Source organism: Tenrec ecaudatus, chromosome 7 (genome assembly GCF_050624435.1).
Source record: "Tenrec ecaudatus isolate mTenEca1 chromosome 7, mTenEca1.hap1, whole genome shotgun sequence".
NCBI lineage: Eukaryota > Metazoa > Chordata > Mammalia > Afrosoricida > Tenrecidae > Tenrec > Tenrec ecaudatus.
This window is the reverse complement of record NC_134536.1, coordinates 154,663,390-154,679,221: the sequence shown is the minus strand read 5'-3', so window position 1 is coordinate 154,679,221 and position 15,832 is coordinate 154,663,390. Positions and strand designations below refer to the sequence as shown.

The 15,832-nt window shown below is 42.1% G+C and overlaps 1 pseudogene; it reads right to left on the bottom strand.

The window, feature by feature from the left end:
• Positions 1-758: 758 nt before the first annotated feature.
• LOC142452557 (golgin subfamily A member 7 pseudogene) lies at positions 759-1,348 on the bottom strand (annotated as a pseudogene).
• Between the last annotated feature and the right edge of the window lie 14,484 nt (positions 1,349-15,832).

The window sequence follows — 15,832 nt, the reverse complement described above, 5'->3', positions numbered from 1 at the left end:
TGCCAAGACAATAGGTAAAAGTAAGCAATGTACAATATTGTTCCTATCAATTTTTTCTCATACGTTATATTATAACAAAACTATAATTAAAATATTTATTATACTCTCTTATTACACATTCAGGGACACAGCAGGGATGTTTTTGTGTTTGATAGTTTATCATCCACCTTTTTGTGCTTGATTATTTTTTGTAATGAATAAGCAACACACATCGCATCTCCCAACATTCATAGCAATCGTAACAGAATTAAGAACTAAAAAGTAAACAAACTAAAAAGCCTGGAAATGGCATTAAATACCGGTTTAATTAGTAATAATTGCTATAATGAAATAAATATCAGAATACATTATTATTCCAATGAGCGTCGGTTACAGAAGCTGAACAGCACACGTAGATCTTAAGGTCTGAATTATGGCAAACTGGTTGATCCTTGCGATTGTAGAGATGCATTAGCAAAATTATGAATGCAGTCTACCTTTGTCCAAAATCCTGATGGAAAAGCGTTTTATTGACTTGCGTTTTATAAGACTGAACACTGAGTGAAATAGGCCAAGCCTCCTGAGCATCGAGCCCAAGGAACAAAGAAAACCCAATGGTTGCACATAAATAATAGCTTTACATTGGGATGACCAACTGCATCATTTGATTAAACAGGCTTGAATTAAAAAGTGAAATGCTTCATTTTGTTTTCTCAGAAACCAACCCAAAGATTACAGAGTCCTACCTAATTTGGAGACACAAAGTGGACGCTGATTGGCTAGAGGCCAGCCAAGGAGCAAAAGTTTTCAAAGTTAGTCCTTGGACTAAATGGCCCCATGGCTCTGGCAGCGGATACAAAGGAATGATGCTGCAGAGAGGAGGTAAAGGACCCTCTGTGGTCGGCCAGTAGATTCAGAAGGGCCTCAGCTCCAGGTGGGATCTTTACTTCTGAGATTTCTCTGCCTCTGCTCATGCGTTTGTCTTCACTGCTGGCCATTTCAATAACTCGAAACGCTCTCTCAGTGGGGTCTGTCAGAAGGAGGCCCTGGGGAGCATGTATCTTCTCATTCTGCTCTTAAATGTATTTGGAGACTCTCTTCAGAACCTTCTCATAATGAGTTTCCATGCACAAAGAGATGTGTCTGCTGTTAAACACGCAAAACAGCCTTCGAGGTATGATTGGCCCCTGAGTTTCTGTGTGTCTGCATAAAGGTTATTTAGAGTTTGAACTGTGTCTTCAAATTGTTGTCTATCGATCCAGTTCTCCAGCTCTGTGAGGAACTTGGTCTGGAACTGGCAGCATGTACCCTTGCTGTAGTCTCATTGGATGAAGACCTACACGGACACTGGCACCTGCTGAGGCCTCATGGTGAGGGCAGGATGGGCCGCATGCCTCCACTGCCCTCCAGCCATTGGCTTACTGCTTCCCCATCACGTACGTCATGCCACAAAAAGCCTCTTTCCCCCACCCCTCCAGTAGGTCCACATTTTGTTCTGTTGTCTGTAAGGTCCATGTGTGTGGCAGCCAACACAAGGGTAGCTGTATCTGTCTGTTTGTCTATCTATCTATTTATAAAATCAAAACATTGTATTGGCGCTTACATTTGTAAGCACTCGGTGGGAACTTTAACTTCGTTTTGAGTCTTGACATAGTACTTTTGTACCATTAAACCAACAATGTGATGAATGCTTAGACATGTCTGGAACAACCAAAGGGAGGGGCAGTTTTGCCCTCAGGCTTGCACGGAAAACTTGGGAACTTGCCTGGGTGTGTCCTTAATGATTTCGTAAAAATCTCACCACTGTAGAATCGATGTCGACTCATAGTGACCTGATAGAGCAAGGTAGAACTTCCCCTGTGCGTTTCTGTGTTTGTAACTCTTTTTTAAAAAATATTTTATTGGGAGCTCTTACATATATCATAATATTCCATCAATCACATAAAATAGTATTGTACAATTGCTACCACAGTCGGTTTCAAAACATTTTCTTTCTTTCTTTTTTACATAGATGGCATATAATATTTAAAAATACCATTAAACAATGTATTATTTAAGGTTAAGTATAATATGAGGGGATTTTTTAAGTGTAGAAAAAAATGAATTAAAATATAATGGCTTCTTCTCACTTTCCCCCACTTCCTTTTTTAAAAAAAAATCATTTTATTAGGGACTCATACACCACCCATCTCGATCCATCAATTGTGTAAAGCACATTTGTACATTCGTTGCCTCCAAGCCCCTGGACTCAGGTCCTCATTTTTCCCCTTCATCCCCACTCCCCACTCCATGAACCCCTGATAATTTATAAATTATTATTTTGTTGTATCTGGCTCTGTCCCACGTCTCCCTTCACCCACTTTTCTGTTGTATGTCCCCCAGGGAGGAGGTCAAATGCAAGTCCTTGAAATAGGTTCCCCTTTTCCAACCCACCCTCCCTCTGCCCTCCCAGTATCGCCACTCAGAATCATTCTCCCTGGCTTCCCTGTGTTTCCAGCTCTCATCTGTACCAGTGTACCTCTTCTGGTCTAGTTAGGCTTGCAAGGTAGGATTCGGATCATGACAGTGGGGGTGGGTGAGTGGGGGGGAAGCATTTAGGAACTAGAGGAAAGTTGTATTTTTGATCGTTGCTACGTTGCACCCTGACTGTCTCATCTCCTCCCCAAGACCCTTCTGTAAGGGGATATCCAGTGGCCTACAAATGGGTTTGGGGCCTCCACTCCACACTCCCCCGCTCATTCACGATGGTAAGATTTTTGTTCTGATGATACCTGATCCCTTGACACCTTGTGATCGCACAGGCTGGTGTGCTTCTTCTATGCAGGTTTTGTTGCTTCTGAGCTAGATGGCCACTTGTTTACCTTCAAGCCTTTAAGACCCCAGACACTATATCTTTTGATAGCTGGGCACCATCAGCTTTCTTCACCACATTTGCTTATGCACCCCTTTGTCTTCAGCAATCATATCAGGGAGGTGAGCACAAGATGATACGATTTTTTTTGTTCTTTAATGACTGATAATTGATCCTTTCAGCACCTCTTGGCCACACAGGCTGGTGTGCTTCTTTCATGTGGGTTTTATTGCTTCTGTGCCAGATGGCCACTTGTTTACCTTCAAGCCTTTAAGACCCCAGACACCATCTCTTTTGATAGCCGGGCATCATCAGCTTTCTTTACCACATTTAGTTTCTCACCCACTTTGTCTTCAGCGGTTGTGTTGGGAAGGTGAGCATCATAAAATGCCAATTTAATAGAATAAAGTATTCTTGCATTGAGTGAGTACTTGAGTAGAGGTCCAATGTCCCTCTGCTGCCTTAATACTAACCTTATAAATATACGCACATAGATCTATTTCCCCATCCTCATGTATAAATATATTTGCATATGTATATGTCTTTATCTAGACCTCTATAAATGCCCTCTGCCTCCCCTCTCTTTCCTCTATTTCCTTTGACTTCCCTCCTGTCCCACTATCATGCTCAGTCCCCACCAGGGTTTCAGCAATTCCTCTTAGTTACGTTGCCCTTGATCATGCCCTACCAGGCCTCTCACACCCTTCTCACCACCAATTTGGATCGCTTCTTGTTCCCTTGTCCCTGGGTTTATTAACATCACTACCTTTCCCCCCACCTCTCCATCTCCCATGTCTCCACGGAATTATCAGTCCCATTGTTTTCTCCTCCAATTGTTCATCCAGCCTATCTTATTTAGACAGAACTGCGGAGATAGTAACATGCACAAAAACAAGACAGAGCACAAGCAAGCAGCAATATACAACAAAACAACAACAAACCAATGACAGAAACAAAACAAAGCACAAGAAAGAAAAGCTTGTAGTTAGTTCAAGGATTGTTTGTTGGCCTTTAGGAGTGTTTTCCAGTCCAGTCTGTTGGGGCACCATGCCCTGGCCCCGAAGTCCACCTTCAGCTTTCCATGGGGACCTTGCCTTTCCATTCCCTTGCTGTTCTGTTGCACCCCCTTAATGTTTTGCCTCGGTGTGGCAGATCCAATTGGGTGCAATTCTCTCACTGTGTCTCCGGTGTTGTCATGTGTAGGGCTATGGTTCGGCCTGTAAGGGACGTCGTGTTTCATAGTGGGGCTGGCCATGTGGTCTTCTCTGTTGACTGGCTGTTCTAATTGGGAACATCGACCTCCTGGCCTGGTGGGCCATGATGTGCTCCACTCTCTCCTCTTCCCCCTTCCTTGCTCCCGTGTGCTACAATCAGATATGTCCCTCTTCCAGAGCTGCAGATTCAGTGCCGTCCTTTGATATAAATTCTTCTGAGGGGAGGGGCAGATGTCCCCTTAGTAGTTGGGGTTGGGGCCGGCTCCCCGGACCTCTCCACTGGTTCCCTACTCCACACCGGCATGTTGCATTCACATCTTGGAGGATCAGGATGAAGTCTGGTCCCTCTTTCCCTGTGGAGACACAAACAATAGCCTCCCCTTGGGTGGGTTAGTACCCTGTGCCCCCTCTGCCCTTTTCTTTTTTATTATTATTTTTTTCCTTTCTCCACCTCCTTTTTTAGTTGTCTACCATGTGTATCCCTATATTTGGTCTGGTCCCTGCCATATTACCTGGTCCTCACCCCAGGGATATTTGTATACCGTAGCTTTTTTCCTATGCCCATTTGCCTTTTTTTTTTTAAAGCTTACTTCAGCAGCCTTTCTAGTATTTCTATATTTAAGTCAATGCTATCTTGAGGTCTGTTTTCTCTTTTTTGCCCTCTGGGTGAGGTTGTTCTATGTGGTGGTCTCTTATTTATGCTTAGTGAGTGTTGTTCTTCTGCCCATACTGAGTCGGGAAGGATCTTTTGTAGGGCTGGGTTTCTTCTAACGTATTCTTTGAGTTTTTCCTTGTCTGGGAAGACTCTTACTTCTCCATCTATCTTGATCGATAGATTGGCTGGGTAGAGTATTCTTTGGTTTGCATTGTTTTCCTCCAATTTTTGGAATATGTTAATCCACTCTCTCCTCTTCATAGTTTCTACTGATAGGTCTGAGCATATTCTTATTTGGGAACCTTTATATGTGATTGCTTGTTTTTCCCTAGCTGCTCTCATGATTTTCTCCTTTTCCTTAAAGTTGGATAATTTAACTATTATGTGCCTTGGTGACTTCTTCTTGGGGTCCCGTCTTGCTGGCGTTCTTTCAGCCTCCTGAATGGTTGCCTGGTTTTCATTCACTAAGCTGGGGAAGCTTTCCTCCAAGAATTCTCTCACTGTTGTTGCAGATGACTTCTTTGTTGTTTCTTCCTCCGGTAAGCCTATAATTCTAATGTTGTTCCGCTTCATAGCATCAGACATAGCTATTAAGTTTTCTTCAGTTTCTCTGATGATCTTATTAGATTTTAGTTCACGTTGGTTAAAGTCTGCTTGGCTGCCCTCCAAGTCACTGATGCGGTTCTCTGATTCCTCCAGTCGCTTATCGAGGTCCATGAGTGTGCTACTGATTTTTGTTATCTCCTCCCCAAGCTCCTATATTTCTCTTTGATTTATGGCTTTTACCTCTTCTATCATTTCATCCTTTTTCTGTATTGTTTCCCTCATATCCTCTATGACTCCAAGTAGCATTCTGAAAATTTCTTTCTGTGGCAGCTCAATGTCTGCTTCCTCTGTGACTGTCATTATGTTAAGGCCATCTTCTGGCATTGCCTTTTGTTTCTCCCGTTTTTTCATTGAGGTCATTGGGGCTGATGGCTGTTTGCATTGCGTTGTTTTAGAAGAACCAGGTGCCATTTTCCTGGGAGTTGAAGAGCACTGGCTCTCTCTGGGAGACTTGTAGGAGTACTTCTTCGAACTGCCTATAGCTTATTTCACTATGGATTTTTGTTTGTTGGTTTGTTTGTTTATTTATTTATTTGTTATCTCCCTGGCCTTGTTATGCTAAAAGCTGTCAGGCCTGATAGCTGAGTTCTGGCATTCCTTAGCTAGGTTTTTTCTGTTGTTTTCCCCATGTTCTATTTTCTTATGCTGACTTATGTTAAGGGCCTCCCTTGGAGTTCAGCAACCAAACTGGGGTTTGAGTTTTAAACCAATAATATATATTTCACCCCCTTTTTATTTTTGCTTGCGATGTGCTCGGATTTGGGGCTGTCAGGATGGCCCCCAGAGGGGGAGATCCAGCTTATTAGGGGCGTTGCCTCCTTCTAGGCCAATTGGAACTAAATTTGCTCCCTGGACTCCCAACTTTCCACTTATATTCTCCCACACTGCAATCTTCCTAAGGTAATACTATATTTTTTCTTTGACTCTATATTATGCCTACCTGCCACCACTCCCCTGGCCGTGGGCTCAAGGCAGCCAACCATGCGGAGAGCTCTGGAGAGAGGTTCCCCTAGTGTCTGGGATTCCATCCCCTCTCTGCCTTCTGCCTGCAGAAATCGCTGCTCCCAGCAAGGGCACAGCCGGTGCCTGCGTGCTCACCAAAGCTAGAGCACTTTAAAGCGTTCTTGGTTTGCTTTGTGAGTGGAAATCCCACACAAAAAGGGGTTCAGGAGAAACCCTGGTACCCTAGTTCTAATTTCAAGACTCCACCTCCCTGTTTCCTTCACCTTACCTCCCAATTTTCTGGTCTGGCATCAGGAGTTCCGGAGGCATGAGTCCTATCTGGTCACCATTTTCTTTCCCCTCCAGATTGTAACTCTTTATGGCAGCGGTTCTCAACCTGTGGGTTGCAACGCCTTTGGGGGTAGAACAACCTTTTCACAGGAGTCACCTAAGACCATTGGAAAACACATACTTCCAATGGTCTTAGGAACCGAGACAGCGCTCCTCTATCCACGCCAGGAGGGTCTTCCCACAGGCAGATATACCCACATATGAGTACCTGGCGTGATGACAGTGTCAACCCCATCACATATACGCCGTAAATACAGGTGTATGTGACATGGGTGGTGCCATAATGGACTTATGCAGACCAGCCACACATGTGTAGAGGGCAGCTACTGTGTAGAGAGCAACTGCTGTGTAGAAAGCAGGTGCTGTGTTGAAAGCAGCTACTCTGTTAAAAGTAGCTACTGTGTTGAAAGCAGCAGCATTGAAGGTAAAACGACACTTCATGAATTATAGTTACTAGGTAAATGTAAAATCATGTACTGTAAAATCAACTACTGCAAAAAAGAAAAATCTTTACCATGGGAACTTAATCTGGATGCTGATTGGTCTTTTTATATTCAGCTGTGGTTGACGGGAATACTGCCCCCTTGTGATAGACTATTTTGTACCTTCTTCCATTTCCAACAACATATCTTTGTGAAACAGGGTTTTCTAGTTTGTTGGATATCAAGTCTAAGTACAGAAATAGACTTGTTGTGGAAGATGATCTTTGTTGTGCTCTTGCAAAGACTACCCAAGTATTTCTGATCTGGTGAGAAAGAAGCTATCTCAACCTTCACATTGACGTTGGCTTTTTATGCATAGTTTTACGCATACTGTTGCAAAGTGTAGCAATGTAATTTACTGCTTTTATATTAATGCTGCTGCCCATACTATATCATGCTTCAAGACAAAATTTCATTTAGTTGTAATTAGAAATAAAAAGTTCATAATATATAATTGCATATTGTCTTGTGATTAATCACTATGCTTTAATTATGTTAAATGTGTAACAATGAAAATCCTGCATATCACATATCATATTTCCATTATGATTCATAACAGTAGCAAAATTAGAGTCATGAAGTAGCAATGAAAATAATTTTATGGTTGGGGTCACCACACATGAGGAACTGTATTAAGGGCTGCAGCATTAGGGAGGTTGAGAACCACTGATTTATGGAAAAGAAAGTCCTATATTTCTCCTTCTGAGACCAGTGGCTTCAAATTGTGGACTGTAGGGGTCCATGCATAATCACAACACCCCTCAGGGTTCCCTTAGTAAAAATACCTAGATGTTAATCTTGTTTGAGTTAAAGTTAGGGTCCTAGGGTCTATGACTGTGGCAGTTACATAATCTACTGTCAACTTGATTGAAGGGGTGGAGTCCAGCCTGTCAAACAGGTCACAGGCAATGAGGCCTCTGTGTGGGTACAGCCTTCTCTTGAAGATTCTGGGAACTCCTATCTTCCTCCCTGGAGGCAAAACATACTTTCTCCCTGCAAGACATTCCTGTTGACAAGCCACATGGATCTATGCTGAGGGAGCCAGAGCCATGGAGCTGGAGGAGCCATGTGAAGACTCACACCTTCACTGAGATGCTTCCACCACCACTGGATCCACAAGACTTTCCACCCACCGGCCTGTGATCTTCCTGCATTTGGCATCATTGCGTGTGTTGTGTAAGTCTGAAGAAGAATTTATAGACTGGTATTGGACATATGGGCTTTTAATATTGAACTTATGGACTTGATCTGAACTGGGCTGGGATGTTTTCTTAATATACAATTACTCTTTGACATAAAGCTCTCTCATACACATATGAGTGTCTCTGGATTTTTCTCTAGTCAACTCGGACTAATACAATGACTTAGGGCCACATGGGCCTTTAAAAATCTGCAATTCTGTGCATATTCCAGCCATGTTCCTGTCCTCACTTCTGAAGACCCATCTGCAGCAATGATGTAGTGGTCTTCCACCAATCATAATTCTGTGATGGTTTTCTCCTTTTACCATCATTCATGATTAGCCCATGGCCATGATTCACTAGACTTCATTTTGGCATCTGTCCTATGTGTGATGCTGATGGTGTTCCTCACTCTGGGCTGTGATTGTCTTTATCCTGTTTAAGGCTTAATAAAAGCATCTCTATAGAAAGTTTGACTCTCATGTCTTTTTTCCTTAATGCATGCTTCAGACTGATTTTAAAGACACAAAGCTGATGGAGTTGAAGTTCTCTTTGTACCCCTGACCAGAACACTTCCTCTCACCTCTTAACTGCCGTCATCCTTGTGAATATTTTATATACTCTTTAAAGGGTATGTAGATATTAAAATATATGCGATTGTTTTGCATGTCTTCATATAACAGACATTTTCTGGCAAACCCAATTTTTTTCACTTAAGATTATGCTTTTGAAATATATGCAGGTTTACCCATGTTCTAGTTTAGTCATCTTCATTGGTTGTATTAGTCCATTCTATGAATAAAAGCAATTGACTTATTCTTTCTCCTGGTCATGGGCACTCAAGTTGCTTAGTTTTTCACTCTTACAAATATGGTTTCCAGGAACAGATTTGTAAATTTCTCCTTGCACACATCCTAGTATTTACCTAGGGGTGGAATTGTTGGGACAGAGTAGGCACAGCTTTAACCTTACTACTCACTGCTAATGGGCTCTTCCAAAAGGAAGCAACTTCCCCTGCTAGAAGCAGTGGGGAGAACTCTCCCCACATCTTCACCACACAGAAGATATACTTGTACTTTCTGGTAATCCGTAGGAAAGAAAGCGGTATCCTCCTCCCCTTTTCAATATGATAGCGTTATTAAAATATCATTCACATCCTGCACAATTCACCTGATCTCTCTTGCTTTTTAATCATTTTATGGGGGGCTCTTGCAAATATTGTAACAATCCACAAATTAATTCTATCAAGTGAACTTGTACACATGTTGCCATCATCATTTTCAAAACATTGTCTTTCTCCTTTAGCCCTTTGGTATCAGATTCTCTCCACCCCCACCCCACTCTCCTGCCCTCATGAACTCTTAATAAGTTAAATATATTTCATTTCTTACACCATGCACTGTATCCCTTCACCCACATTTCTGTTATTCTTCCCCTGAGGGGAGGAATTATACATCCATCTTTGCTGTCAGTTCTCCCATTCTCCGCCCTCCCCACCCCCTCCACCCCTGCCCTGTACCCTCATGATAATGCTTCTCCTGTTTCTGTTTCTGAGGGATTTGTCTGTCCTGGATTCCACATGCTGAAAGCACTTTTCTGTACCAATGTACATATTCCGGTCTAGCAGGATTTGTGAGGTGGAACTGGGGTCAAGATAGGGGGGGGGGGAGGGAAGCATAAAAGAACTAGAGGAATGTTGTATGTAATTCACGTTTTAACAGTGTTCAATTAAACTCCTTTCAGTATACGAGGGGGTACCTTTAAAAAAAAGCAGAATTTTTCCCTGAAGCTATGCATTTAATTTTTTTTTTTTTTTATTCAGAACAACCTTACCACCTTCAAAGTACTCTCCATTAAACTTAACACTTTTGTCAAATCTGCGATTCCATTCTTGGAAACATTTTTCAAACTCATCTGTTTGGATGGCTGACAGCACCTCCCTTGTGGTTTTTCTTCCCCTCTTATACATCATGAAATCACTGTCCTTTCATGTCCCTCGTCATTCGCAGGAACACAAAGAAGTCACCAGAAGTGGTGAAGTGAGTAAGGTGCGTGCGGTGAGAGAGACATGCTGGTTATTTTGTCAAAAAATGGCATACTGAGATGGCTACATGAGCAGGTACATTGTCATGGTGGCAAAACCAGTCCCCAACTGCCAAAAACCAGACCCTTTTTGTTGCATACTGTTACGTTATCTTTTCAGAACCTCTAAATAGAAAGCTTCATTAACATTCTGACCTGGTGGAATGAACTCCAAATGCATTATCCTCCTCACATCAAAAAACCAAATGAGCATCATCTTGACCTTGATTTCACTTGACAAGCTTTTGGTGGGCGAGGTGACGATGGTGTCTTCCACTGGCTGGCTTGATGTTTGCTTTTGTGGTTATAAGAATCGCGCCATGTCTCCTCACCAGTAATGACCTTGGAAAGGATGTCTGGGTCGCTTCAGAGCTGTTCTTTCAAAGCACAGCATGTTTCCACTCGATGCTCTTTTTGCTGGTCAGTCAAAAACCCAAGGCACAAATTTGGCAGTGACCCTTCTCATCCCCAAACCTTCCTTTAAATTTCAATGATACCTTTCCCTTCTCTTAAACGGCCTGTCGCCGCTGTCAGTCTTCAAGCAAAAGTGCTTGAGTCACAGTCTGACCTGGTGGAACAAACTCCAAATGCACTGTGAGTCAACCTTCTCATTCTTTCGGGAATTTGACAGACATTCAGAATGAGGTTTGTCATCAATCAACCTTTCACCTTTTTTTGAAAGGAGAAAACCACTCCTACACTTCAGTTCTCCCCACAGTGCTGTCCTTGTAAGCTGTGTTCAACATCACAACAGTGTCTGTGGCAATTTTCCCAAGCGGGAAACTAAATGCCACAGCTGCACGCTGTTCTCTTGAATTGGCCATCACAAAAAAGTGAGATTTGAGTGAAACCGCTTTCACAAAAAATTCACTGTGACCAGACAGAACCTTCCCAGGTGACACCACTGGGTGCACTAACTCAAAGCGAGTTGCTCAATACTCACCTAGCGGGAAAAATGCATACTTTGAAAGCTCTGCCCAGTGGAGCTTTTTTCAGTTTTTTGGGAGGATGTTCCCATGTATCCAGAGTCGCACAGCCATCACCATAATCCATGTTAGAACATTCTCATCAAAAATAAGAATAATTTATAAATTACCAAGGGTTCATGAGGGAGGAGGTGGAGGGAAAAATTAGCTAATACCAAGCGCTCAAGTAGAAGAAAATGTTTTGAGAAGGATGATGGCAACAAATGTACAAATGTGCTTGATACAATGGATACATGTATGGATTGTGATAAGAGCTGTATTAGCCCCCAATAAAATGATTTAAAAAGAAAAAGATGATGACAACATATGTATAGATGTGTTTGACACAATGGATAATATGTATGGATTGTGATAAGAGCTGTAAGAGCCCCCAATTAAAAAAAAAACATTTTCATCACCACCCCCCAAAAGAAAGCTTGGTCCCCTTAAACCATGGTTCCCAGCCCCTCCTTTATCTTCCCTATCCCCAAGAAAATGCTAATTTATTTTGTCTCCATGGATTTGTCTATTCTGGATAAAAAATATAAATGAAATCATACATTATGTAGTTGGTACCCCATTTTCATTTGATCTTCTGTGATTATCAGTCAGTCTGATCATGTTTTCATGTGCTTAATGACCATTTGAAATTCTATACCAATTCACATGATTTTATTATTTTTTAAATAGGGTTGCTTACTCTCTTGATTCTTTGCAGAAGTTTGTGGTCAATCCTCTTTATGGCAGATCATCATGGAAGCAATTCTCCCGAGATTCATCAGGGTTCCTGCTGTGTCCATTATAATGCTGAGCAAAGGAAACTGGCCTGCTACAAGGATTCAGAACGCCTCTCTACCACCATCACCACCACCCCTCTCCTCCACCCCACCCCCACCCCAGAGCTGTTTTCTCTTCATCTCTTTGAGATAAGTCCAGAGCCATTTGCTTACATTCCAAAGGACTGTGAAAACCTATCAGCTACTTCTTTCTCTGCTCAGAATGCCCTTGTTTACATTGGAAAAGAAAGGTCTTCCTTCCAACTTCAGACTGGGAGGAAGGAGGGATGTGCCAGCAACATCCAAGTGAGCTCTGGGAGTCCTGTTTTCAGGCTTTTTTCCTATCACATCCCTCACCCTCACCAAGATCCTCCTACTTCCCACCCCCCACCCTTTAAGAACAGCTTACAACTGTCTCTCATTGTGGGGGGAGGGGGAGTGGAAGATAGGGAATTAGCAGAGACTGCTTGCTCTGTGGGTCAGTAATCAGTCAGAATTGGGTCTGTTTCATGTCAGTGGGTCTGTTTCCTGTCAGAATAAAAAAAGTAAATATAGGCTTAAATACAGATATTACCCCCAAAACTTGAAACTCAAACACACGCATACATATTGCGTACTATGAAAGTCATCTCACTGCTACACACAATAGCCAAAAGAAACCATCCAGGTGTCCATCAACAGATGAATGAATAAATAAAATGGGGATTAGTCATACAATAGGATATTTTTCAGCTATAAAAGGAATCAGAGTTTGTGATACATGCTACATGAATGAACCTGGAAAGCATTATTCTTGGTGGTGGTAGTGATGGCTGCTTAAATTGGTTGCCACTGAGTCCACTAATACTCCTGGTGAACCCATGAGTTTCACAATAGAACTGCTCTCCTCTCCACAGGAATTTCAATGGCTGGGCTCTTTGGGAACTAGATTAGGAGGCCTTTCTTTGGAGAAACCTCTGGGTAAATTAGAACCATTAAGCTCTCTATTAGTAACTCAGCACATAAACTCGTTGAGCCAGTTTGTATGATCGAGAATTCCTGGTGGGGTAGCTGGTTATGTTTTGGGCTGCTAACCACAAGGTCAGCAGTTCAAATCCACCAGTTGTTCCAAGGGAGAAAGATGAAAATTTCTGCACCCCAAAAGATTTATAGTCTCAGAAACCAAAAGATTTGAGTCAATGAGTTGAAATCAGATCAATGGCAGTAGCTTGTGATCCCATTTTCATAAATTATCCAGAGTAGACAAATGCATAGAGACCAAAGTGTATTATTATTTACCAGAAGCTAAGTAGAAGAGGGAGTAGGAGATTGCAAAAATGCTCGATGTCATTAGTCATCACAGAGAAAGGCAAAATCAAACCAAATGAGGTGACATATCATTTTACTCCCACTACAATGGGTAAATTAGAAAATAAATAAATAATATGGGTGAGAATCTGTGGAAACTGGATTTATAACCTGTTTCCCCAAAAGTAAGACATCCCCCGAAAAGAAGACCTCCCCGAAAATAAGGCCCCCCCTCGAAGCTACTGTAACTCTGGACTCTGGACCATAGCGGCAGGCCCTGCTGCACAGCTCACTGTTGGCCACAGCACAGCAGGAGCAGACAGGAAGTGTGAGGTCTATTTTAATAAAACAATAAGCAATAAATGTGTACCATATTCTTCTTCATGGAAAAATAAGAGAGCCCCTGAAAATAAGACCTAGCGCATCTTTGGGAGCAAAAATTAATATAAGACACTGTCTTATTTTTGGGGAAACAGGGTGGCTGTGGGAATGCACACTGGTACAACATTTTTAATTCACTAAAAAAAGACCAGTATGGCAATCCCTTAAAAAAACACCCTAAAACTAAAAATAGAACTACTATACACCCAGCAATCCCACTCCTAGACATACGCACCAAAAACATGAGAGCAGAGACTCAAGCAGGAGCTGCACGCCAATGTTCATTGCTCAACAACAAATAAATGATGAACAAAATGTGTTGCAAACACATGAAACACAAGGAAATACTACTAAGCCAGTAAGAAAAATAAAATCTTGGTACATGCTACAATACAGATGGAACTTGAATATCTTATACTGAGTGGAATAAGCTATACACAAAACAACAAATGTTAAACAGCCTCACTTACATATAAAAAGAAAGATTAGACAAACAGATCGAGATCAATTTTTAGTAGTGGTTACCAGGGGCAAAGGGAGGGAAAGGGGACGCTTATTGTTTATGGAATACTGATACAGATTGCAGTGAGAAAAATCATGTAGCACCACCAGTTAATGTTACTGCTATCAAGAAGTTTTACACCTGTAGCAAGTTGAACCTCATATCTCTTGGTTCAGAGATTTAGGGTCATGGTTTCATGGGACATTCCAGTAATTGGGCTAATGTGATATTCAGTTGCTGTTCTACTTCCTACTTGGTTGCGCGGGGTCTTAGATGCTGTCAATCAGCCATCCAAGGTACACCAAATGGTCTCCATTCAACTGAGGAAGGAGGAGAGTCAGGGACAGGAGGCAGAAGCAGAGTGTGTGTCCAAGTGTCTCCATGAACAACTGCTTCCCTTGTCATAAAACCAGAACTGGACGGTGTTTAGTTACCACTACTGAAAATGTTTATCAGCGATGCTGTAGAAGACTCTTGACTAAAAGAAGGGGAGATTTAAAATTTGCTTAAACCACAGACTTTCTGGATCCATGGAGGGTGAATGAATCCCTGAAACTGTCACTCAGAGATAATCTTTAAAATTTAGGAAAAAAAATAATCCCTTGAAATTTCTTACAACCAAATAGCCCAGCTTAACTACGAAAAAATGTCTTCCTCGAGCATTATGTTTCATTAAGATGTATATATAGGAGAACAAATTGAGTACAATTTAGAGGCTTAAATAGGAATCTTAAGGGCAGTGAGTTTATGTTAATTGAGGAGAAACAATTCCAAAAAGGGGGAGTGAGAATAGTTACAGAGCTTCGAGAAAGCAATCAGTGGCACTGAATTGCACATGTCGATTGTCGAATTGGTGTATGTTCTGGGAAGACTGTTTTTTAATAATTTTGGGGGGGGGTGGAGAATATTCTTAACATGATAAATAAAATCGATTATCTTTATAAACAAAAAATATTATCATCACCATTATTACTATTTTACTCTGCTCGTCCCTAGTGCTACATAGTTGTAATTCTAAGGCTACATATCTCTACTTCAGATTCTGGACCAACCTGTGTAAATAAGGCAACATGAAGAGCTCACTGCCCGGTCCCTCTCAGACCTCATGCCTACCATCCACAATTGGACGCTTTTGGCAGGAAGCCTCGGATCTGGCCCCAGTTTGGTCACACTAGCTTCAAATGCTGCTTCTTCTGTGGTTGATGGCTGAGTCCTGCCTTGCTCTCATTTGGTCTTCTGATGAGTGGAGTCTTGTCCCTGAGTTCAATCCCAGGGTCAGGGCCTGTTGTGCCTTGTGCCTATTCTGATGCTCCATTCTGGTTCAGACCATATTGTTGCCTGGGTTCTACTCACCACTATGATGATCCCTAACTGCTTGTTCCTGGGATCTTTTTATAACCCTACCTCGGTCACTACTGTGGGGGGATGCTGCCAAGTAAATGTTGGAGCGCAGGTCTCACCTACCATGGCTCCAATGTGGAAAGATGAGGCTATCTCTTCCAAGGGGTACTTTGCCTTCTACTTTGCCCTACTGCGTCACTAAGAGGCAGAATGGACTCAATGGCAGCGGGACACGTG